Below are 22710 nucleotides of genomic sequence, written 5' to 3' on the forward strand. Positions count from 1 at the left end.
GGGGTGAAGTTGTAAGGACCCCCAGGTGTTGCAGAGAATTGTTTGGTGCAGGAGACCCCCCGCACACATTCGGTGACCTTAGTGTTCTGTGCGAGTAAAAAGACAGGGAGGAACCGAAGGAGGAACAGTAAGTTTTTCCTACTCACAAAGATTTCTAAAGACATAGAAACAATACTCATAAAAGAAAAAATTAACTAATGGAATTAACCAAAATTAAATGTTCTGCTCATCCAAATACAATATTAACCAAATTAATAAGGCTGCAGGCAGATGAAAATATCTGCAATGCACACATATATATCTGAGAAGGACCCACAGGGCACATGAGGAATCCATGTGTATTAGCATCAACCACAGAAAGACAAGCAACACGACTCTAAAAATGGGCAAATGTCTTAAAAAGAAGGTTTCCCAAAGGAAGTAGATGAATGGTCGCTCAGACTTGAAAAATGCTCAGTATGGATATTTATCAGGAAACGCAAATTAAAAACATAAGGAGATGAGTTTCATACTCACTAGCATGATTTTCTAAATGACAGCCAACGGAATGTTTTAAAACTGCGTGTGATGATGGTTTACGCAATTGCATACAGTTCAAAAAATTGTTGAACTATACCAATCACAATGGGTGAATTCTAATGACATGTAAATTATTCCTCATTAACTGCATACATTGCTAATGGAAACATCAGCCATATATTACCATTTAAAGACACAATCATGTGGTAAAATCGTTTAAAAAGCTAGAAAACAATAAACATAAAATTCATGAGAGTGAATTACCTCCGAGGGGGAGGGAGGGAGAGGGAAGTGATAAGGGCCCGCAGAGAACCTCAGAGCCACTGCGGCGGTCTCCCTGTATCAGGTGTCAGCCCTCGAGAGCCCACCGTGCCAGCGCCGAGCCGAGTGTCCAGCAGTTTTGACCACAACAGCCTGATCCCTGGGCCCCACGCTCCCTATTCAACCAATCTCACCAGGAGCAACTTTTTTTTGTTTCCTGGATGAAAAAAAGTCCTCAAAGGGAAATGTTTTGCTGACGTGGAAGAGGTGAAACAAACAAACAAAAAGGCAGAAAACACTAAAAGCCATCAAAACTGACACTTTTAAAAAGTATTTTGAGCAGTGGAAAAAAAGTCTCAATAGGTCAATGTACTTGGAAGGTGCCTCAAGTTTAAACATGTGAGAATAAACCCATAATTTTTATAAATAAATTCCAGGTGGGGGGGTCCTCCTCATATAATTTATAAATGGTATTTTGTTTCTACCCTACATTTAATAAAAATAACTTCAAATAAACAAAGGACATCATCAAAGAGATTGAGGTGGACCTGATAAGAACGCGCAGCTCAGTAACAAACTGCCTGGGCAGTTGGCACGGTAAGAGGAGTCCCACGGAAAAAGCTTGGCAATGGCACCAAAGGCAGAGCTGGAAGTCAGCCCCCAGAGATGAAGGCCAGCGGGCGGCCGCAGGAAGGACCGATGGCAGCGAGGGGGGGAGTGATGGGTTGGCTGAAAGCCCGGGCCTCTGTCCCGCGGGTGGACCAGGGAGGAAGGCAGCCCAGCCTCTCACTTCTCCCAGCCTCACTCAGCTCAATGCTATTTAGATACCACATCTTAATACTTCGATGAAAATGGATGCATACCTTCCTCTGAGTTCATTGCCGGCCTGTTTGCAGAAGGTGACTGTGGGAGTTTGGGAACGAAGAGGAGCGCTGAGTGGCGGCTGCCCTGTGAGTGTTGGCAGTCCCCTCCCAGGGGTGCCCGGGGGGCAAAGCACAGTGTCCGCGCAGCTGGGAAAACAGAAGCTCCACAGGCTGAGCTTCACAGTGTTAATGCAGGAACACGGTAGGGGTTCATTTCCGCCTCCTGCTCCCGGTGTGAGGTGGGAGGTCAGGCTGGTGGCTGCTTCGAGCAGTGGCTAGATCCCAGAGCCTGTCACCTTATGGCTTCTCTAGCCCCTCGGGCCTGCTGTCACCTGCTTCCAGCCCGGGGAAGAGGAAGAAGGATGCAGGAAAGACACATCCTTTTTTGTGTGTTTTAAGTTTTTGGCCCAGAGACCTTGGAACAGACAAAGATTTCTTAGGACACAAAAAGAACAAACCACCAAAGAAAAAATTGACAAGCCAATTCATCGGACTGCATCAAAGTGAAAAAATGTCTCCCCTTCAAAAGGCACCATAAACAAAATGAAAAGACAAGCCACAAGAGATCATGTTTGTAATCCATACCTCTGATAGAGGACTGGCATCCAGAACATAAAAAGAACTCTTAAAACTCAATAAGATGACAAAAATACTTTCTAAATGGGCAAAAGTTTTTAAAACATTCAGAAAAGAAACTACAAATGACCAAGAAATACATCAAAGATGCTTGATATCATTAGTTGTTAAGGAAATACTTAGTCAAAGTACAGCGAGATACCAGGACACACTCACCCAAATGTTTAAAATTAAATCAACTGAGAGGATCAAGTGTTAGTGAGAACGTTGAATAAGACATGTTCATACATTGTGTAGAATGATACAGCCTCTGCGGAAAGCAATTCGGCAGTTTCTTGTAAACACGCACTCATGTGACTCAGAAAACCCACTACTAGGCATGTAATCAAAAAAATAAAAAATACATGTTCACATAGAGACTGGACTCAAATGCACATTTCAGCCTTATCTCTAACAGCCTAAACGACAGACAAACCGATGTTCACCAGTGGTGAATGGGTAAAGTGTGGCATATTCATGCAATGGAGCCCTACTGGGCATAAAAGGAACAAACTACTGATACACACAGCAACGTGCATGGAGTTCAGAGTATTATATTAAGCAAAGTAGCCAGCCCAGATGAGTTCAAGTTTTAGGATTCCATGTACACGATCTTAGAATATGCAAAACCAGTCAATGGCAACATAAAGCAGATCAGTGGTTGCCTGGGGGTGGGAGGGACTTCTTGCAAAGGATCATGAGAAAACCCTTTGGGACCCTGGAAATGCCCTGTAATTTGACTGTGGTGGTGACATGTATCAATCTGGTTGTAGGGACATACATCAAACTGTACACTTTTAAAGAGTGCATTTCACTGTATTTAAATTATACCTCGATAACACTGATTTTTTTTTCAAGAAAAGAAAGGAAGTCTCAGTCCAGAAAGTGCACACGTAACTTCTGTTCACACTCCAGTGGTTTAAACTATTCATTGTAAGGTCAAGCCAATCTCAAAGGAAGTTGGGAAGTGTAGTCCAGCTGTGTGTCCTAGAAGAAGAGGAAAATTAGTTCTGATGAACAGCAATACGCTCCGCTGTCCGGGACCCAGAAGGTTTCTAAAGACCCCCTTCAGGGGAGATAAGACAGGGCTGAACAGGAGGTAAGGCCTGGGACCGAGGGCTGAGCATGGGGACTTGGGGCAAAGAGGGGAGGGAGGCTTCCTGGAGGAGGGGGTGCGTTCAAAAGTCCAGTCCCAGGAGAAGAAAGCAGGGGCACTGGTATAAACACAAGCATGGGAACAGGAGAGTAGACGTTACAGAATCGCTGAGAAGTTCTGCCTAGCTGAGCACAGAGTATCTGGGGAGGGACTGGGTGGTGGAGGTTCCCGGGGGCTGTGACGAGGCTAAGGAGTGGGGCTACGTCCAGCAAACCCGGAGAAACCTGGAAGGGTCCGAAGGCAGCTCTGGCTCTGACAGCCCTGGAGAACGTTCCCACCCTTAACCCTCGGGAGCTGCAGCCCTGGGGGCACTCGGCAGCTGCCACCCTCCCACGGGCGCCATCCCAGCACGGAGGCGTGGGGGGCAGTCACTTCCCGGGGCACAGACACCAAAGCCAGGCTGGAGGCGGGCAAAGTTGCACTGTGACCTGGACTGCCCGCCAGCGTCACTCACAGGCAGGGAGTGGACCGCGGCCAGAGCCCACTCACAGAGCCCATGTCCGAGTCCCAGCACAGAGAAGGCACCAGTTTCTCAGCTCTGGCCTTGGGTTCCCACCTGAGTGACCTGTCACCTGTCAGGAGAGGGAACCCGGCCACCACTCCTGGGCTGTGGAAGATTTAGACTCACCTGGATTGTCCACATTTGCCATCCAGCTTGCTTCCTCTCGCTCCTCCCCATCCCACGGAGGCTCAGAAGGGGCTGGACCCTGGCCCAGGGGGACACGGCTCACGAGTGGCGGGACTGAGATGGAGCCACAGGTGTCCAGGCTGCTCCCCTCCACAGGTCATTGTGTCCATTGGTGTGACAGAGAGAGAGGGCCTCGTGCCCAGGGAAACACTCCAGGCACAAAAAGGAATTATTGGTTCCAAATATGAAAACTGCAAAACCAAAGTAAATAAAATTTTGAAAGTTTCTGAAACAGAATGTGGAGGTTGGCTTCATTAATGGCTAAATTTAGAAATGTGTAAAACGTTTCCTTACATTTGAAAACAATGTGTAGGTTAGGTTCTGTCACCTGGCAAGAACATGTGAGCATTCCCAAGGGCATCTGAGAAAGCCTGGCCAGCGCTAAGTGAAATTAGTTACCTGTGACCAAGTGATATCAAAAGTGAAATTATAACTATCCTTTCAATGTATTTACAGTAAAAATTTCTGTATTTCATATCAGCGTTACATGTGATGGGAGAAGCACGTAGAAGTAAGGAGGGGAAAGCCTTGGTGAGGGGCCTCTGAGTGGCTCTGACCGTACGACCTTCCCCAGCTAGTTGAAACCGAAGATTATAAGTGGGGGCCTGATCCCCTCTCCCCTCCAGGCAGTGGAGCATGCTGGGAAGGGCCTATCTCAGAGAAAAGTGACCACGGACGATTCTCCCCTCCTGACCTACTGACCAACAAAGCTTCTCTGCAGACCAAAGGGGTGGCGGCAGCCGGATGAGCCACAGCCACGGTAACAGCATCTTCCCCGCCATGCTGGGTGCACCCCCCTCCCACACACCCCACACCCTGCTGATTCGACTCATCCTATTAGTGATAAGGTGCCGGGGAGAAGTTTAATTTCCTGTTCCACACGGGTCCTGAGGAGGGAAACAAGATAAGGGCTCCCTGCTGGCTTCTTAGTTGCACTGGGGCCCTGAGGGATGCTTTCCTCCCTGAATGCCAGCACGTCATTTGCTCTCCGGGGCAGTAGATCACGAGTCCTGCAGTCTCTCCTCTGAGGATTCAGGGGTGATCCTAAAGCACCTCCGCAGTGGCCCACGCACTTCCCCTCTCCCCCACACACCCCAGGCCGCCCCAGAAAAACTCGGGGAAGTAGGTGTGAGAGCAGAGTTCAGGACCCGAAGGCAAGGCGTGGGCTCCAGTCCCGAATACACTAGCTAGTTCTTCACATAGAGCCGGGTCACCATTCCCACCCCAGTCTCTTCATCTGGAAGATGCAAGAGATTCTTCTTGCATCTTAGTCAAGATGGGGAGGAGATTCTCATTCCAAAGTTTCCCCTCAGCTCTGAAAGTTCAGGACCTTTAGCTTCTCCTGGTGGCCACGTGGCTCCTACCCTGAGCCCCTTTCATCTTAGTGACCCCAAAGGTCTACCCTAAGCACCACTCTGATCCCAAGCAGAACATCTGCTGTGGGGGCTTCCGGACCCCTTGGCTCCCTCCCCCTCTCTCCTCCTCCCTCCACAGCTGGTCCCCATCACTCAGACTAAGTGCGCACCTGGGACACCTGCGCACCTGGGACACCTGCACACCTGAGGTACTCAAAGTATTTTTTTTATGTTAGAACATCAAGTAGTATAATTACATTCACCTACCCTCATAATTTCTGCTGTTCTCATCACATGTTTTCCATTTTCATACATTATAAACCTCACAACGTAATGCTATACTTTTTCCTTGAAGCAGTCACTTGCCTCTAACAACAAAACAGAAAAAATACTGTTTCTTATAGTTAGCCACATTTCAGCCTCTTTTTAACATCCCAGTTTTTCCATGTGGTGCCATTTCCCTTTATCTTGAAAAACCACCTTTGGCTTTTGTGAAGGACAGGTCTCCTCAGCCTTCATTTAGCTGAACATGTCTTTCTCTTGCCTGCGTTTTTCATGTGAAAGGAATATTTCACATGAAATATTTGAACTCTTGTTCAAAAACAAGAGTGTTGTTCACTGGATATAGAATGTTGAGTTGACTGCTTTTCCCTTTAGGGGCACTAAACGCGGTCCCTTCGTCCCAGGACCGCCACTGTTCTGCGCTGGCAGTCCGTTCTCACTGGGCTCTTGTCCCCCGGTCTGTGGTGTTTTGCGTCTGCTCTCAAGCTTCTCCCTTTCCCTGGCTTTTAGTAGTTTTATAATGATGGACACAGGTTCAGTTTTCTTTGTATTTATCCAGCTGTGGGGTTTGCTTAATTTCTTGCATCCATAAATTTATATCTTTACAAAATTTGGGGAAACTTGGGACATTGTTTTTCACCTGCATTTTTGTCCCCGGTCCTCCTCCTCGTCCCCTGTGACTCCAAGTTCGCGTACGACAGACCACCTGATGTTGTCTCGCAGGACACTGAGACTGTCCAGCTTTATTTCAATTAATCCTTCTTCTCTACTCTTAAGATAGGATCTTTTTTTATCTATATCCAATTTCACTTACCCTTTATTCTTCCACCTCCAACTGGTTATTGAGCCCATTAGGAATTTTTCATTTCCGATATTTCACTTTTCAATTCTAGGATTTCTGTTTGGTTCTTATATTTATCTTCTTTCACCCACCTGCTCATCACTATGAACAAGTCTTTGTATATTTCAATAGCTTCTTTTTTAAAGACTGGTCAGCTAATTCCAACATCTGAGTCATTTCAGAGTCTATTTCTACTGTTTTTTCTTTTGACTATTACTCACATTTTCCGGGATGGGGGGGGGCTGTGTCTAGCAAATTTTAAATGTTTTTCTACTGGTCATTGTGTACAATGCATTGCAGAGACTATGAATTCTGTATTTTCATTCATGATGAGTATTGATTACTAGCTGATCACCTTGAGCTCTTGGAGTCTTGGTTTTATACATTGCTAAAGCAGATCCATTTCGGTTATGCCCTTAGGACTAGAGCACACCCCTGGTTTGGGGACACAGTCTCCCCTCTGGTATGTGGCCCTTCTGGGATTCCAGTGGGAAACCCAAGAGTCCATCAAGCCTCTGCAACCCGATAGGATTCGAACTTTAAACTCTGTCTCCCTTAAAATCTGTGTTCAGTTCTTTAGCCTGGTAGCTATTGCTTTTTAAGAGGCCCCCAGTATCTTCGCTTCACATGTGTATTTCGGAGAGTAGCCAAGGATTTCAGGGGGCTATGTGCCGATTCAGAGGCCCCTCTATGACACCTTTCCTGTTCAGCCTTCATGCCTTCAACCTCTACCCACTCCGAACGCCCTAAACTCTAAGCCGATATGACTGTGGCCCTCTGCCAGAGCCCCGGGGAGCCCGGGCTGGGGAATGCCACTAGGGGGAGCCATGGAAATGTACATCTTACCTCATGCGGTTCCTTTCTTTCAAGGGTACAGTTCCCTCCATTGTCTACGCATTTGGGGCCACCCTGCAGTTGCCTTCCACAGTTGTTGGGATTTATCATTATTGCCTGTAGGGAAGGTGCTCTGATAGAGACCACCCCACAGTGACCAAAACTGGAAACAGTCCCAATGAATTTTTTACTTTATAATTAATATCTCTTATATTTATTGTGAAAGAGGATAAAGGTAGCTATAGGGAAATCAAACTTTATTGGACTTGTTTGCACTTATTTTAGGGTTCGGTGTTGCTGTATTCCAAATTTCATGAGGGAAGTTTTTGTGAATTTGTCAGTCTTTGATTCCCCAAAGAACAAATTCTGCCTCTGCCCCTTCTCCCTCCTCAACTCAAGGTTGCCAGACTCTGATGGACATTTTCATTTGAGTCCAGTGGGATTAAAGGTGGTCCCTTCTCTCCCAGCCATGAATTCTCGTGCTGCTGGTACAGACTTGATCTGCTGCTCAGTTAACAGCTTCTGTCTCATCCCAAAACCCAGCCTTCTCTGTGAGTTATCAGTTCCAGCAACAGGTTACCCATCTTCTTCCCTTGGGTCTAAACTTCATAAACCACGCCTGCCAGTCTCTGCCTCAGAAACGTGACTCATCATGCTCTGTCCAGGTACTCAATCCATGTTGGTTTGATCAGGCCAGTGGCCCTCAATCCTTAATCATTGTACCAGTTCATTATTGGTATATCACAAACTGCTCCAAAACTTAGTAGTTTAATGCACAACAATGTATTGTTTCTCATGTTTCTATGGGTTGGCTGGAATGTTTGTCTACTGGGCTTATTTATGGGCCTGCATTAGCTGACAGGTTGGCCAGGTTGGAATATCTGAGATGCCTTTGTTCACAAGTCCTGTGGTCTGGCCACCAGCCGGGGCTCCTCAGTTCCCCTCCACACTCCTGTAGGCTCGACCAGCTTCCTGGCCCGGTGGTCTCTGGGTGGTATTCTAAGAAGGAGAAACCAGAAACTGCAAAGCATTTTATGATCTTGAAAGTCACATAATATCTGCCATAATCTGTTGATCGAAGCAAGCTGAAAGGCCAATCCAGATTCAAGGAGCAAAGAAATAAACTTCGCTTATGAATTAGAGGAGTGGCAATGTCACGTTGCAAAAGGACATGAACACTTGGGTGACAATGTACCTTAGCACCCTTTACCATCCTTAAAATGAAAATAGAACCGACCTACACTAAATTTTTTAAAAACTAAATAATTCACTACCCATAAAATAAAGGAGGTTGAGAAAGAAAATAAAGGATAATAACACAATCCATATTCCCATAACTAAATGCTTGGGCATAATTGCACTAGAAAACATAATGAACTAATCAGCCTCTTACATTTATATGCAGATCCGTGCATGCCGAGTCATACAGGAGTGTTATATTGGTGACTCAGATATTACGAGCATCATTACCATCACTAATGACTTCCAAGTGGAGAACAACTGTTGGCAGCATTCAGAGCAACGCACACTACAGAACTGCCTAGATGCACATCATAGTTACATTCCTGGACTGCTTGGCGCACCTTAAAAGCTGAGCCGAAAAGTATTCATGTTATAGGTTTCCATGCATGTAAACAAGTTTGGCACCTACAAGAATGTCTGGCTGGACATGCAAAGTCCAGCAGGACAGAGGATAATTCGCTGAGAACATTGTAGGACAACGAAGCACACCCTCCATCTCTGGCCCCATCACAGCAGTTTGCTGGGATCCGTACTGCTGACTGAAAACTGGCTGTTATATCAGGGCTGTGGACCAGACAGGCATGAGTGGACAGCCCCCTGGGCATCTTCGGAGGCATAAGAAAGCACCCTGGAGAACCACCTGTGAGGTTCTGAAGACAAAAGGAAGAAAAGGAGGAGGTGCCTAGGAAGGGGTGATACAAAAAAAGCAGGTAAAGCCTCCCGACAGGTGATGAAGCGAGTGCGCTGTTTCCCGCTCACATCTGAATCAGAAGGAGACACACTGATGTGGCCGTTAGAAAGAGGACAGGCCAGGCAGCCCGCCTGAGGGTGCGGGTACCCTGTGGCCCATAGACCCCAGCCTGAGGGTGTGACGGTGGCAGACTGGCCATCGTCTACCCCGCCCCCACCCTCGACATCGGGAGCTGACCCTGAGAACTTGCTTCTGTTGGACCTCACAGAGGAACAAAGCTGGTGCCCCTGGGGAGGGGCCCTAGGGCAGGCAGACACCTCAGGACCTAGGGCTCCCCACTGAAGCTTTTCCTGGGGAAGGAGGGGAGGGCAGGGGTTGACTTGATAGCTGTGGAGTTCGTGGCTGGGCCCCCAGACGCCTGGAGCCAGCCAGGAGCCTGTGTGCGTCTGCATGGAGCACACCCACTCCCAGTGTGATCTATGGGTTACGGAGTCATTTCTGTTAATTAAACTCCTTAATATAATTTTGAGGTAAGAGTGCTTGGCCTGTGTTTCAGACAGTCCCTGGAGGACTGGCAAAGGGAGAGAATATGCCATCTGGCGAAGCACCATGAAACTTAATCACCTGAGGGAACTCGCAGAAAACGGCAGTGATGGAGGAGGACTGCATAGATGGACAAACGGACAGACCGAATCTCAACTCACCTTACCACTGATGAGGTGGAGAGAAGGTTTCTGTCCCCCCAACGGTGGCCAGTCCCCACATCCAGCCCTGGCAGCATCTGAATCCCAATGAGGCGGCAATGGGGCCTCCTCCAGCCCCAAAGCCCAGACAGTGGGAGTTCCCACTCCTGGGTCACGCTGGGCCCTTGCCCCTCACCCAGGAATCTGGCTCCTTTCACACCCTCCCCAAATCGAACCCTCTTTTCTCCTCAGATTGTGTTTATGCAGGGCCACCAAAGTGCCACTTTAACTTTAGGCTACGTGTCTTTGGAAGAAAATCGATACGTAATTATGCGTTCTGTCTACATAGCATGGCTCACGGCCAGGCTGACTGGGAATTAGATAAGTGGAAACTGAGTGGTCAAGCAGGCCGGGAAGGCACCCTGGCGAAGAGGCAGGAGCTGTCCAAGGTCCAGCCACCAGGCCTTGCAGCGGTGGCCACCTCGTGGGTCCCCCAGCCTTTCCACTCGAAGCGGCCATGTCCTGGGAGAAGTTCAAGCAGACAGAACAAAGGTGGTGGCTCGTCAGCTTCTCTCCATAGAGGATCTGCTGCTGCATTTCCAGAGGGCCGGACTCTGCAGCAGCCTCCCCAGCTGAGCCCCGTGTCCAGGCCCCCATTTCTTCTCTCTCACATCTAACCCCAGGGCCTCAGCAATCCAAATGATCTGCCTGTGCAAATATGACCTGTCATTACTCTGCTTAGTTAGCATGAGGGTTACAGGCATCCTCTATGATGTCAGCAAAGGCTGAGCTCATGTCTTGCCTGGGTCGCACATCACTGGCCCCCTCTGTTAATTGGACAGGTAAGAATATTGATCTTACAGGGTTGTTCGTGAGGGTTCTGTGAAATCAAGTGGACAGAACATGAACGCAAAGCCTGGCCCACAGTAGGCACTGTGTAAGTACTAGCCCTCATCATCATCATCATTTGTTTTATCCCAGAGACAGTGCCTCGTGAGCTAAGTTGAGTGAAGAGCCTTTGGAACTGAGATGGGGTGGAGGAGAGGGCCCGTGGGCTGCCGTAATAAAATAGTGTCGAGACCAGGTGGCTTAAGTATTTATTTCTCACAGTTCTGGAGTCTGGAAGTCCAAGATCAAGGTGCCAGTAGATTGGGTGTCTGGGGAGAGCTTTCTACGTGGTTTGTATATGGCCACCTTCTTACTATGTTCCCATGTGGTGGAAAAGGAGAGACCTGGAGTCTCTTCCTCTTTCCATAAGGACATTAATTTCATTGTGAGGGTCCCACCCACCTGACCTTACCCACCTCAAATTACTTCCCAACGCCCTACCTCCAAATGCCATCACACTGGGGATTAGGGTTCCAACAAATGAACTTGGGGTGGGGGACATAACAATCGGTCCATGGCAGGGGGGACGTTAGAAACCTCTGTGGCATCTCTAATGGGCACAGTTGCCGAGCAGGTGCCGAGCAGGTACCAAGCCCAGCTGGGGTTTGGGTAAAATGCTCACATTCTTCATCTCCCCCAGGGACCTCCTTCCACACAGGGACAGCAGCAGCCGCACTTACAGTCTGAGGGACTTTGACCAGCTTCCCTGCCCTTAGGGCGTCTCCAAGCCTCATGGGTGCAGGGCCTGGCTGTGCCACCCCTCCATGGGAGGAAGCCTGGGCTCTTTGGGGGACTTCCCTGTGACAACGCCATTTGTTGGTAGATGAAGGGCTCACGCTTGGCTGTAGCCGGCTCACAGATAAGACCACGCAAAGGCCCACGCTCAGTCGGGGGCTAGCGTCTGGACCTCAAGCTTTGGCCAGCACCAGAGCTCAGTCTGAAAACGGAGCCAGAATTCAAATAATAGCTGGGGTCAGTCCTCCTCCTGCAGCCAGAACCCAGGGCTCACACTGGGCCACACTGGGCCAGAGCTGAAACTCGGCCTGAGGACAAGAAACAGATTTCTTGCTGTGAAGTTGAAAGATTTCTGTGAACATAACTCACGGCTGAAGCTTTGTGGGCTTTGGGCTTTAACCACAAGCTGATGCGCTAAGGGCAGGAACGTACCATTTAGTTCAGGACGTGAATGCAGCTTCTAGCCCACATTCGACATTGATGCAGCCGTTTTCTGAAACAAGAGTACCGACGCTGGTGACTTATCTTTTGCAGCCAGCACATTCTGCCCAGCCCACGATGCCCCCCAAAACACCCTCAACAGGCATCCCCCTGACCTTCGTGATTCCAAACAGGCAGAAGAAAAGCAAAAATAAGCCTCCTTTGAATGTTTCCAAAGACCCGGCTATCCGGGTTCTGTGAAGCCAATACCCCTCCCTGGCAAGAAGGGAGCCAGGTGGGTTGAAAAGGTGGAGTCGTGGTTCTGGTGGCTGTGGCGCTTCGACTGGAAAGCAGTGTCCAGGAGGAGAGGGCAGTCGAACGTGGGCCAGCAGCAAAGAGAAGGAGCCGTGGGTCCGCAGGCCGGAATGGGCCTGAGGAGGGGTGTTCGGAAGGGGACAGGCCTCGGCCAGCGCCTCTGCCTTGGGTTCTCCGTGTTCCTGAGCCAGGACGGGAGCTGCGGCAGAAGGAACAGTGCACAGGGTCCGGGGGGCGACCCTTCCCCTCGGCCTCCGAGTAAGGGACGTGTCAGTGTCCTCCCCACCCTGTGGCTCCAGGTGCCCCGTCCTCCCTCCAAGCCCTTCCCCATGGGGACGGCCACCCACGGTTGGCCACCTTCTGCACACGCTCCCAGGCCCTGAGTCCCCAGCGCTCTGCAGACTCCAATCTCTTTTTACCCCCCAGTACTTTTACCGAGATGGTTCCGGAAGGCAAATTCTTCCACAGCATTAAAAAATAATTTATAGAAATAATCTTCCCTTAATAAAATCCACATAGAATGATACCGTTTTTATAGTGCATGACAGAGTAAGAAAGGTCCGAGCTCTGGCAGAAAAATGAGCCTCTCCCACTCTGGTGTGCTCCGAGCCAGGCGACCTCCGCAGGCCGCCGTGATATACTGACTTGGAAAGTTTAACTTGGACTGTAATTGGGCCACGCCGGCCACTCATCCTGCTCCGGAGCGTCCTCGGAGACAGGCTCTTTCGGCCTGGCTCAGAAATATGAGGACAGGAAGAACAAACTCACTTCTGCTGCCCCTTCGTCTCTTCTTTTATATATATAATTAAACAGTGAGTGGCTAAATTGCATTGTAATTGATTACAAAATTGCTTTTTTAATGAGATTTAGACACTAGAAAATAGCTTTTTTTTCTTCAATATGCCCAAAGTGAACCTGGTCGTTTTGACAACAAATTGTCTCCGTGGCCTTCTTCTAGGCACGTATAACTCTGAGATTAACAGCGAGGAAGGTGCCACGCTGCCTCGGACAGAGAGGCTGAAGCCAGCAGTCCTGCTCTTCCCCCAGGACGAACGGCAGTGCCTGCTTCCCAGCACTCTCTCTCAGAGCCCCTGCGTGCCCTTCCCCCGCTGCGCCCACAGAGCCTGGATGATCGGGGCTGGGGCTCCTTAGTTTCCGTGTCTGCTCCCTGGTTTGCCAGCTCCGGATGCTGAGGGCTGCTCTGGGAAGCAGCTCAGAGAGTCCCCCAGCTCAGTCTACCTACTGTGCGCCTGTCTCTTGGAGGGAAGGCGGTATCCACCTCTCCCGAGTGTGCACGACAGCGGGGCCCGCCCAGCAGGCAGGCCCCGGTCAAAGCCTCCGGCTTTCTGGAAGCCAGTGCGGGAGTTTCTCCCACGTAGCTAATGAAGACATGGACGTTATTTGTACCTTCTCTATCCCCTTCCAAGCCAGTGCTGTGGGAGCTGGCTACAAATGGCTCACAGTGCCACATCCTCCAGAGCCACCTGTCTTTGCAAATGAAGTTTGATTGGCATGCAGCCATGTCCGTTCATCTATGTGTTGTCTGTGGCTGTGTTTGCGCCAGCACGGCAGAGTGGAGCAGTTGCAGCAGAGACCACGTGGTCCGTAAAGCAGGAAACGCTTGCCTCCTGGTCCTATACAGAGAAGGTCCGCTCTAAAGAACTGCAGCCAGCAGTCACCTCACTGTGGAAGTTCTGCCGCCCACAGCGTGTGGTGGCCAGTACCACCAGGGTCTGGAGAGCCTATACTCTTGAGTCCAGGGGTGGGGGTGGGAGGTCTGACCCTCTGGTGTGTCCACGCTGCCTCCTGAGGGACCAGCCTGAGGTCTGAACCAGGGGGGACCCGCCCTGCCCATCTCCTCCTCCCCCTCCCTCACCTCCCTCACTAGAAGAATCAAAGTTTACTTCAAACTAAAAACACAGTTTGTTTTTTTAAAGATACGACCTCAGCGTCCTTTCTGAGGCTTTTGGTTTTCAAACAAATGCCCCAAATGCCGGGCTAAAAACCCTGGTCCTACCGAGATGCTGATGCCAGAGGCAGAGAATTCAGAGAGGCTTTACCAGGCCGGAACCATCTTTGTTTACTTACGGTGGCATCCCTGTGTTCAGCTCAGGGCCCGCCGGCAGGGAGGGGCCAGGACTTGCCTGAATGAATGGGTCTATGGCTCATCTGTTGAGCTAGAGGCTGGGGGTTTAGTATTGGGTATACTTCTCATACTTGATTGGCCTGTAATCCAAGGAAAAAGAGTAAAATCTTAGGTCCATCATGCAGACCTCTGGTCTAGAAGAGGAATTGCATTCCTGTCTGGAGCCAGAAGACCTAACTCCAAGAGTCTGTAACAACAATCACCGTAATTTAATCGTGTACAATTTCTATACTTTACAAAATACATCCATATCCATAACCTCATCACTGATCGGAGGTGGACAGGGCAAGCCCCATTCTGTCCATTTCGTAGAAGAGGATGCTGAGGGTCCAGGACGTGAGGCAGGTCCCCCAGCACCACACAGCTAGACAACCCTGGAGCCACGGCCTGGAGGTCAGGGCTGATTCTGAAATCAGTGAGGGCCTATTTCTGCTCCTGGCCTGCGGCTCTGACTTGAGAACATAGTCCGATTTCTATAATTAAACTCATTTTTTAAAAATTGTATACCAACTTGCATCTTACCTAAAGAAAAGTCATCTAAGGCAAGTGTGTATTTCAACTACAAGATAGTTTTAATTGTGTAAAGTTTATGAAATGAAATGCCCTGGGGCGTATCTCACAAATGAGATCAGATTTACAGAAAACCAGAAGACAGGGGCTGGGAGGCAGTCTCTTATTAGGTGACCTCTGGCAAGCCAGGGCCTCACTCAGGAGCTTATTCTGAGTTGTTACACAGCAGGTGGGATCAGATGTTCTCTGGAGTCTTTTCCTATTCAAAGAAAAATGGTCTAATCAATTATATCCGGGCATTAGGCCAACATTTTCACATTGTCTCAATATCCCAGTCTGTAAGCTAAGGGGGAGGCAAAGGCATTTCAGATTTATTCAGAAGCATGTGGGAAAGCTGGGGGCTGGCCCTCCAGGCAGCCTCTGGATGGGCGTGTCCCCAAAGAGCTCTGTGGACCAGGGAAGGCAGGTCGGGTGTGGACCAGGGAAGGCAGGTCGGGTGTGGACCAGGGAAGGCAGGTCGGGTGCCGCCAAGCCCGAGAGCGAACATCTCCTGGGCCCCTCAGACGTGGCAGGTACACGGAAGCTGCTCTCCCCAGGCTACCCCTCTGCAAGGCCGCGGACCTGCTAGCATTGCTCCCTCCATCTTCAGAAAGTGATCATTATTGTGATTATGAGCCATTAACGTAATAACAACGAGCTTGAAATGGAGTGCTGTGGCCGCGAGAGGGAAGCAGCGAGGCTCTGAGTGTACCCTCTGCAGAGGCACCTGGCTGAGAGGGGCGAAGGGACACAGGGACCTGAGGCTGGGCTGCTGGGAATTTCCAAACTCCCCGTGCACCGGGAAGCAAGCGGTGGGCAGAACTTCTCCGAGGTTTGTTCTGAATAGTAATGAGTGGCACGTCGAAGTCAAGATTCGTATTTCTTATTTTTCAAAAGCCACATCGATGGGAGCGAGCTCACAATACAAACAGTGGTGATTGCAATCACTTGCCGTTCCCATGGCAACAGACAAGATTAAAAGGGCAAACAACGGAGCTGGAACTCTCTCCAGATTAAACTCCCCTGATTTTAATTGCCAGGCAGCACACTCACACACGGAGTCTGGGGCTCACCGTTTCACAGAATGAAAACCTCTCCTCCGAAACTGATGAGGGGATCCAGGCTGACCACCTGGCCTCACTCCTCCAGTCCAGGGCCTGAAGCACAGCAAGAATTCATCAGGGAGCTTCTTGCTTCTTGCTCACTTCCAGAGATGAGGAGCTCATCCCACCACCAGCTGGATATAGGCAGGCAATCAAGGGGCCATCTTAGCAGCCGGTGGTAAAAAAAGCCCATGAAGACCTGGGTTCAGGCTGCTGAAAGAAGAATGAAAACAACGGTGGATAATGGCATGAATTTTAATCAAGGACGACATTTATGGAGGTGTGGCCCTCAGGGTTCCCCTCACCCGCAGAGAAATGGCACCGACAGCTGGTGAACGGAGCAGCTGCCGTGTGTCCCACGCTGTGCTCATGCGTGACCTCCTCGAATCCTCCCCACATCTGCAGCAGGCATTGTTACTCTCTCTGCTCTGCAGATGAGCAGACCGCAGCTTGGGGAGATGAAGGCCAAGATCACACAGCTAGGAGGAGCAGAACCAAGCCTGAGACTCAGACCCATCCGACTCCCAGCCCGTGCTTTTGCCTGCACTGGACTCCTGCAGAAAGAATCAGCTGGATTTGGAGACGGGTGCCTGGCAGCGGCAGGCCGTGGTGGGGACTCGGGCTGCTGGGCTAGAAGACACAGGTCCCGGTTGCATTGCCAAGCTGTTCTCTCTGCCCCCCAGGAGCCCCCACAGAGAGGAATGTCAGTGCCGGGCTGGGGCCTCAGCTAGTCTCACTGGCCGTGGCTTCGTTGGCAGGGTGGCGTTGTTTCTGGTGCATTCTTTGGGCTTTTGTCTATGGTTTCCGAGTCTCCAGGTTCCTTCTCCCCTGAGCCCTGAGTTCTCTTCTCACGCAGCTGCCTGGCATTTGATCACCCTGGTTCAAAGCAATCTCCACAGGCCCAGGGAGAAGCAGATCCTTAGAAAATAATACTGAAATAAAACAATAATGCATTCACAAAGGAAATGACAATTAAATAAGCCACCTGGGATATGTGGTGTTAAGCCACAGAGAAACAAGATCTGTCACTCAGTCTCAAACCGTGACAGCGCTGTGGGGAGAAATGAAGTGGGAATGGGCAGTCCGGGGGGGATGGAGGGCCAACTTCAGAGAGACCAGGCAGGGATCCCTGACTTTCAGCTAACAGACCAGAAAGAGAGGAGGGAGGAAGCCACGTGGAATTCCGGGGGGATCAGAAGCAAAGTTAGTGCGAAGCCTCTGTGAAGGGAGTGCCCCCAGCGTGTTCAAGGACCGCTGACCAGACCTGTGAGGCGGGAGTAGCCTGAACCTGGATGGAGAGTGCCACAGCAGGGTGTGTGTGGAGGAGCAACCTGATCTAATTTACCTTTTAAAGGAATCCCTCCAACTGCTGTGTTGAAGTTGACTGTCGGGGAACAATGGTGGAAGCAGGGAGACCAATTACAGGGCATGTTGCAGGCATCGGATGTGGGCTAACGACGGTGATGGCAGAGAGAGGTGGCGAGAAACAGATTCTGGGTACACACGGTCTGTCCAGAAAAAAAGTGCAGCCATTATTAATACAACCAGAAGAGTCTGTGTGACATCAATGCAACCTGGCAGCCAAGGAGAGTGGACTGGGATGCGCATGCGTGAACAATGATGGCTTCACTGCGCTAGTCAGTGGGGGTGGTAGACGCCATTGAGTGAGCATGTGCATTGTGGGGCCATCACATTCAAAATGACTGAGCAAGTAGAGCAATGAGTCTGCATCAGATTTTGCCTTAGGTTTGAACCTTCCTCTGTGGGAACTACTCAGAAGGCTTTCAGAGATGATGTAATGAGTGAGTGCAAATTCAAGTGTGGCACAGACACTTCAAAGATGGTCAAGAATCTGTTGACAGTGACCCACATTCTGGAAGGCCTGCAGCAAGCAGAGCACCTGAGAATGTTGAATGTGTACGGGCTGCAGTGAACGAGATCAGCGACTGACAGCGTGAGAAGCTGATCTGGGGATTCCAAACACTACTGTGTCCAAGCTGTTGACGCAGGATCTTGGCGTGGAATGTGTCGTGACAAAATCTGTCCTACGGCCTCTGCAATCAGAGCAGAAGGAACAGTGCGCTGCAGTTGCTAATGACCTGATTCAAACGGCTGCCGATGAACCAGATTTCCTCAAGAAGGTCATAACCAGAGATGAATCGTGGGTCTACAGCTGTGATCCAGAAATGAAGGCCCAGTCATCCTAATCGAAGTCCCCTGGTTCTCCACACCTGAAGAAGGTGCGGCAAAGTCGCAGCAAGATCAAGACCATGTTAACGGTGTTATTTGATGGCAAAGATGTTGTCCATCACGAGTACACCCCTCCAGGCCAAACAACTAATAAGGAGCACTAACTACCTTAGTGTTCTCCATCAGTTGACAGATGCAATGGGATGAAAACAGCTGCATCTGTGGGCGACCGGTGATTGGCAGCTTTATCACGACAAGGTGCCCGCTCATGCATCATGTCTTGTGCAGAGTTTTTTGGGTAAACATCAAATCACCCAGGTGCCTCAGCTCCCCTACAGCCCAGATTGGGTGCCCTGCAACTTCTGGCTTTTCCCAAAACTAAAATCACCTTGAAGGGGAAGAGATTTCAAGACCTTCAATGAGATTCGGGAAAACATACCAGAGAAGCTGATGGAGATTCCAACAAAGAATTTTGCAGTGTTTTGAACAGTGAAGGAGATGACAGGCGAACTGTGTGAGGTCCAAAGATGTCTACTTTGAAGGGGACTGAGATGTCATTGTCCTATGCACAATGTTTCTTGTATCTTCTTCAGTAAATGTCACTATTTTTCATGTTGTATGGCTGGATACTTCCTGGACAGACCTCGTATTTTCAAGGTGGAGGTAACAGAATTTGCTGAGTTTGGATGGGGAGCATCAGAAAGCCCCTCCAGTTCTTACCCTGAGCAAGTGGAAGGATGGGGTGAGTGGCTGGTAACTGGCACAGGGAACAGTGCAATGAATGCGCAGGGTGGGGAAGGTGACCTAAGGAATTGTGCTTTAGACCTTAAGGTTGAGAGCTATTGGACATCCAAGAGGAGGTGTTGAGAAGGAGATTGGGTGCAGAGGTCTGGAGGTCAAGGTAGAGGTCTGGACTAAAGATCGGAATAGGCAGTGGCCAGTACGCTCCCAATACTCAAATCGTGGAGGAGACGGGGTGGGACTAAACGAGACACAGTGGAAGCAAAGCCCCAAACGAGGACATGCAAGGAAGCCTGGTGCCTACCCCGCCCGGGCTGGACAGCAAACCACATTTATCTAGTCAAGATAATACGAACACAAAGTATTAATTCAACCAAAATTACGATCTAACTGCGTTGGGAAGATTTAAGACTTCAATTGAATTTAAGGTGTTAAAGCTTAAGATTCACAATAGGCAATATGCAGACAATGTATGAAATCTCTAGTCCAGACTCAGCAGTGTATGATTCCTGGGTCAGCGTAGACTGGAAATTGCCCCGAGACGGTGCCGGCCCTCCCCTCGCCTTCTCCCCGTGGCCCTGTTCAGCCGCATGGCTGGGCCCCTGGGGCGGGGGGGGGAGGCAGGACAGCTCTCAGTTGGTAAGTGGCAGGTTTCTGGAAATGCCTTGTGCCTGCTCCATGGCCCGATATCATTACTGGACATGTAGTTTAAATAATGAAATGGAAATTAATGTTGGAATATGTGTTTTCAAGGTGCTTTCATGTTAAACATGCTCTTCTATTACATGCTGATTGCCAGGAAGCTCACTCCTGAAATACGTACAGATTCTCTTGTAATTCTGTGCTTTTTCAAGACTACAATGTTTCAGCTAAAAAATGGTTCCACAGAAGGAAAAAAAGAACCTTCAGAATTATCTGATGTGAAATGCTATTATGAATTGGACCTTCACTCCGATGAAAGGAGATATGTGGTTTCGGGTTTTATTACTGTAAACCATTTATTGGACGGGTTCTTTTTCCATGGGAAACAGACCTGTGACCCAGCACATCCACCCTGATAATGAACAGGTGAACTCGCTCATTGCTGTTCTCCACCTTCACGTGTCTCTCTAAATAGTTTGTGCTTTATTTAGTAATTTTACTTTTTCTTTCCTTGAAGCCAGGATGGGTGTTGCTTCTCCAAGTAGGTTTTAACGCAGCTGCCGAAGGTTGCAGGGACAAAAAGAGAAGCCACCCGTGAAAGATGCTCCGTGAATGTAAGGTTGAGGCTGAAGTTGAAAATTGAAAGCTAATCTTTGTGTACCTTTCAAATAAACGCATTTTTAAATTGGCAGCTTAGCGAAAGAATAAAATTGATTGGAATAATGCCGCAGATGTGGGAGTGAGCTGGGCAGCGTTGCTGAGATTCTAATTAGCTGCAGTCCCTGTCGGAGGCCGGCACACAGCACTGGCTCAGTTTTAGCGGGAAGAATTCTAATGGACAAATTTGATTATCACTACGGAACGTTGCTTTCCTCAAGGCAAGCTGCAAGGGGAAGCCCCACAAAACGTGAAGTCGGGGTACAGGCATAGGGGCGCTTTTCCTGCAAACTTGAGCTCTTATGCTCGGAATGAGCGTAAGAGCTTACTGAGAAATACTAAGCAGCTGTGCTTATGTTTCTTGACTTCAAATGTTCGGGTGGTGGCAAAGGTGACCAGGAATTACTTTTTCACATTAGGAAGGACCTCCCAGAATTGCAACGGAAAGGTAGTGTTACCAGCAGGTCACCCCTAACTTACCGAGACCAGTGCCACCTGCACTTCTCCATCCTAGGGGCACGGGCCCCTCTGGGATGCCATTGGCTTTGCTATTCCAATTCTTGGCAGTGCGGGTGGGAACAGATGGACTCCTCAGATGATGTCATCTTGAAGAGTTTGAAAGTCAGGAATCTCATGCCGAAAGGGTAAGATATTTTATGGGAGACAATCGAGAAATTGAAGGATAAGAAGGAAGATAAAAATGTAGGAAGGCTGAGAGACAGAGGCAAAGACGTCAAGTGAACTGCAGTGTGGGGGCGACTTCTTTCGAGAGTCCCCCTGGTGCCGCGGACATGCGTGAATGAGTAAATATGGCCGAAAGATGCTGGATCTGCTTGGGGAGGAGGAGGCGTGGGCTGTGGCCAGTTTCTCAGGGGAGAAAAAGGCCCCGAGCACCTTTCTCCATAGCCTTTTACTATGTTGTCATACACAGGAATACAGGCAGTAAGGATCAAACAGTACATAACATTACAAAGAAATCTGAGGGCTTAGTCTGAGTCAGTTTCTGTCAAGAAAGGGGGTTTGCAGAAACTTTGGAAGACATACTCAATTTCCTGCTCGGACCCTTAACATATGAATGAAAGCACTCTTATCAAAGCAGTTTTCACAGGATTTTTAGGAATTCTTTCTTATGCCAGATTTCTCCCCGATACTAGCAAGGCAAGGAGCTGCACCTCTTCCCATCAGGTTTTCAGGCTTAAGGGGATTAGAGCCAGGAAGTGCTTCTCCCAGAGAACATGGGGACTCGGGCTTTGTCAAAGCCGGGGGGCGAGAGTCCATTGCTCTTTGTTGCAGCCCCCCGAGTCCTTCCATGAAGGCCTCCCAGGTGATCGAGTCTGGCCTAGGTTGCCCCCCGCTGTGAGGGGTCTTACCCATCATTGACTTCCGACCAAGCTTTGGAGGCAGGGAGAGGAACTGAGGCGGCGTTTGCTACTAGAGACAGGCTTTGTCTCCTGCCGCTGGCATTCCAGAGGTCGTCCCTCGCCCTTAGCCACAGGGGGTAGAGATACAATTCCTAAAACCAGACAGAGTGGTCTACAACACTGCAGCATCCTGGTTATGTGGTCCCCGCAGGAACTGGGGCCAGACGAGAAATTCCTCTGGGCATGAAGCTCAGGCCACACCCTGTGCCCTGATTTGGCCCCAGTGTCTCTGACCTCCAGAAGCTGTAGCAGACCTGGGAGCTGAGCTGTCTTGAGTTCAGGGACATTTCTCTACGCCTGAAATCTACCCTCACATTCCTGAAACTGACCGTAACCTTTGTGTGCACTACTCAACTGCATCGACTACTGTAACAAAGTTCCACAGACCTAGTGGCTTAAAGCAACACAAACTACATTATCGCACAATTCTGGAGTTCAGGAATCCAAAACGGGTCCCAGTGGCCTCGAGTCAAACTGTGGGCAGGGCTGGGCTCCCGCCAGGAAATTCTACAGGTGAACCTTGCCTTTTCTTGCTTATAGAGGGACATCCACATTCCCTGGCTCGTGGCCCCTTCCTCTGTCTTCAAAGCCAGTGACATCAGGCCAAGTCCTCTCACACTGCCCCCTCCCTGGTCCTCCCCTCCCTCTTTCACTTTTAAGGACCCTTGTGATTATATTGGCCACACTCAGATAATCCAGAAACAGCTCCCTATTTTAAGGTCAGCTGATTTGAAAACCGAATTCCACCTGCAAATTTAATTCCCCTTTGCCGTGTGACCTCAACACAGTCACAGTCACACATCCTGGAGTTAGGACGTGGACATGCTGGCGGGGCACATGCCTCCCTGGCAATTTCAGTAACAGGGGCTGGGC

The 22710-nt window shown here is 49.5% G+C and overlaps 1 long non-coding RNA gene across 2 annotated transcripts; it reads right to left on the reverse strand.

The window, feature by feature from the left end:
• Positions 1–14620: 14620 nt before the first annotated feature.
• On the reverse strand, positions 14621–21506 carry LOC128628480 (uncharacterized). 2 transcript variants are annotated; one of them, XR_008392876.1, is made up of 3 exons: positions 18816–21506; positions 17532–17694; positions 14621–16399 (listed from the first exon to the last, which is right to left on the reverse strand). It is a non-coding gene; the product is annotated as an uncharacterized LOC128628480 (long non-coding RNA). The 2 variants fall into 2 exon arrangements; XR_008392877.1 differs by lacking the exon at positions 14621–16399 and adding an exon at positions 16428–17104.
• Positions 21507–22710: the final 1204 nt, after the last annotated feature.

The sequence above is a fragment of the Artibeus jamaicensis genome, unplaced genomic scaffold, assembly GCF_021234435.1.
Source record: "Artibeus jamaicensis isolate MK-2021 breed Jamaican fruit bat unplaced genomic scaffold, CSHL_Jam_final contig_777, whole genome shotgun sequence".
NCBI lineage: Eukaryota > Metazoa > Chordata > Mammalia > Chiroptera > Phyllostomidae > Artibeus > Artibeus jamaicensis.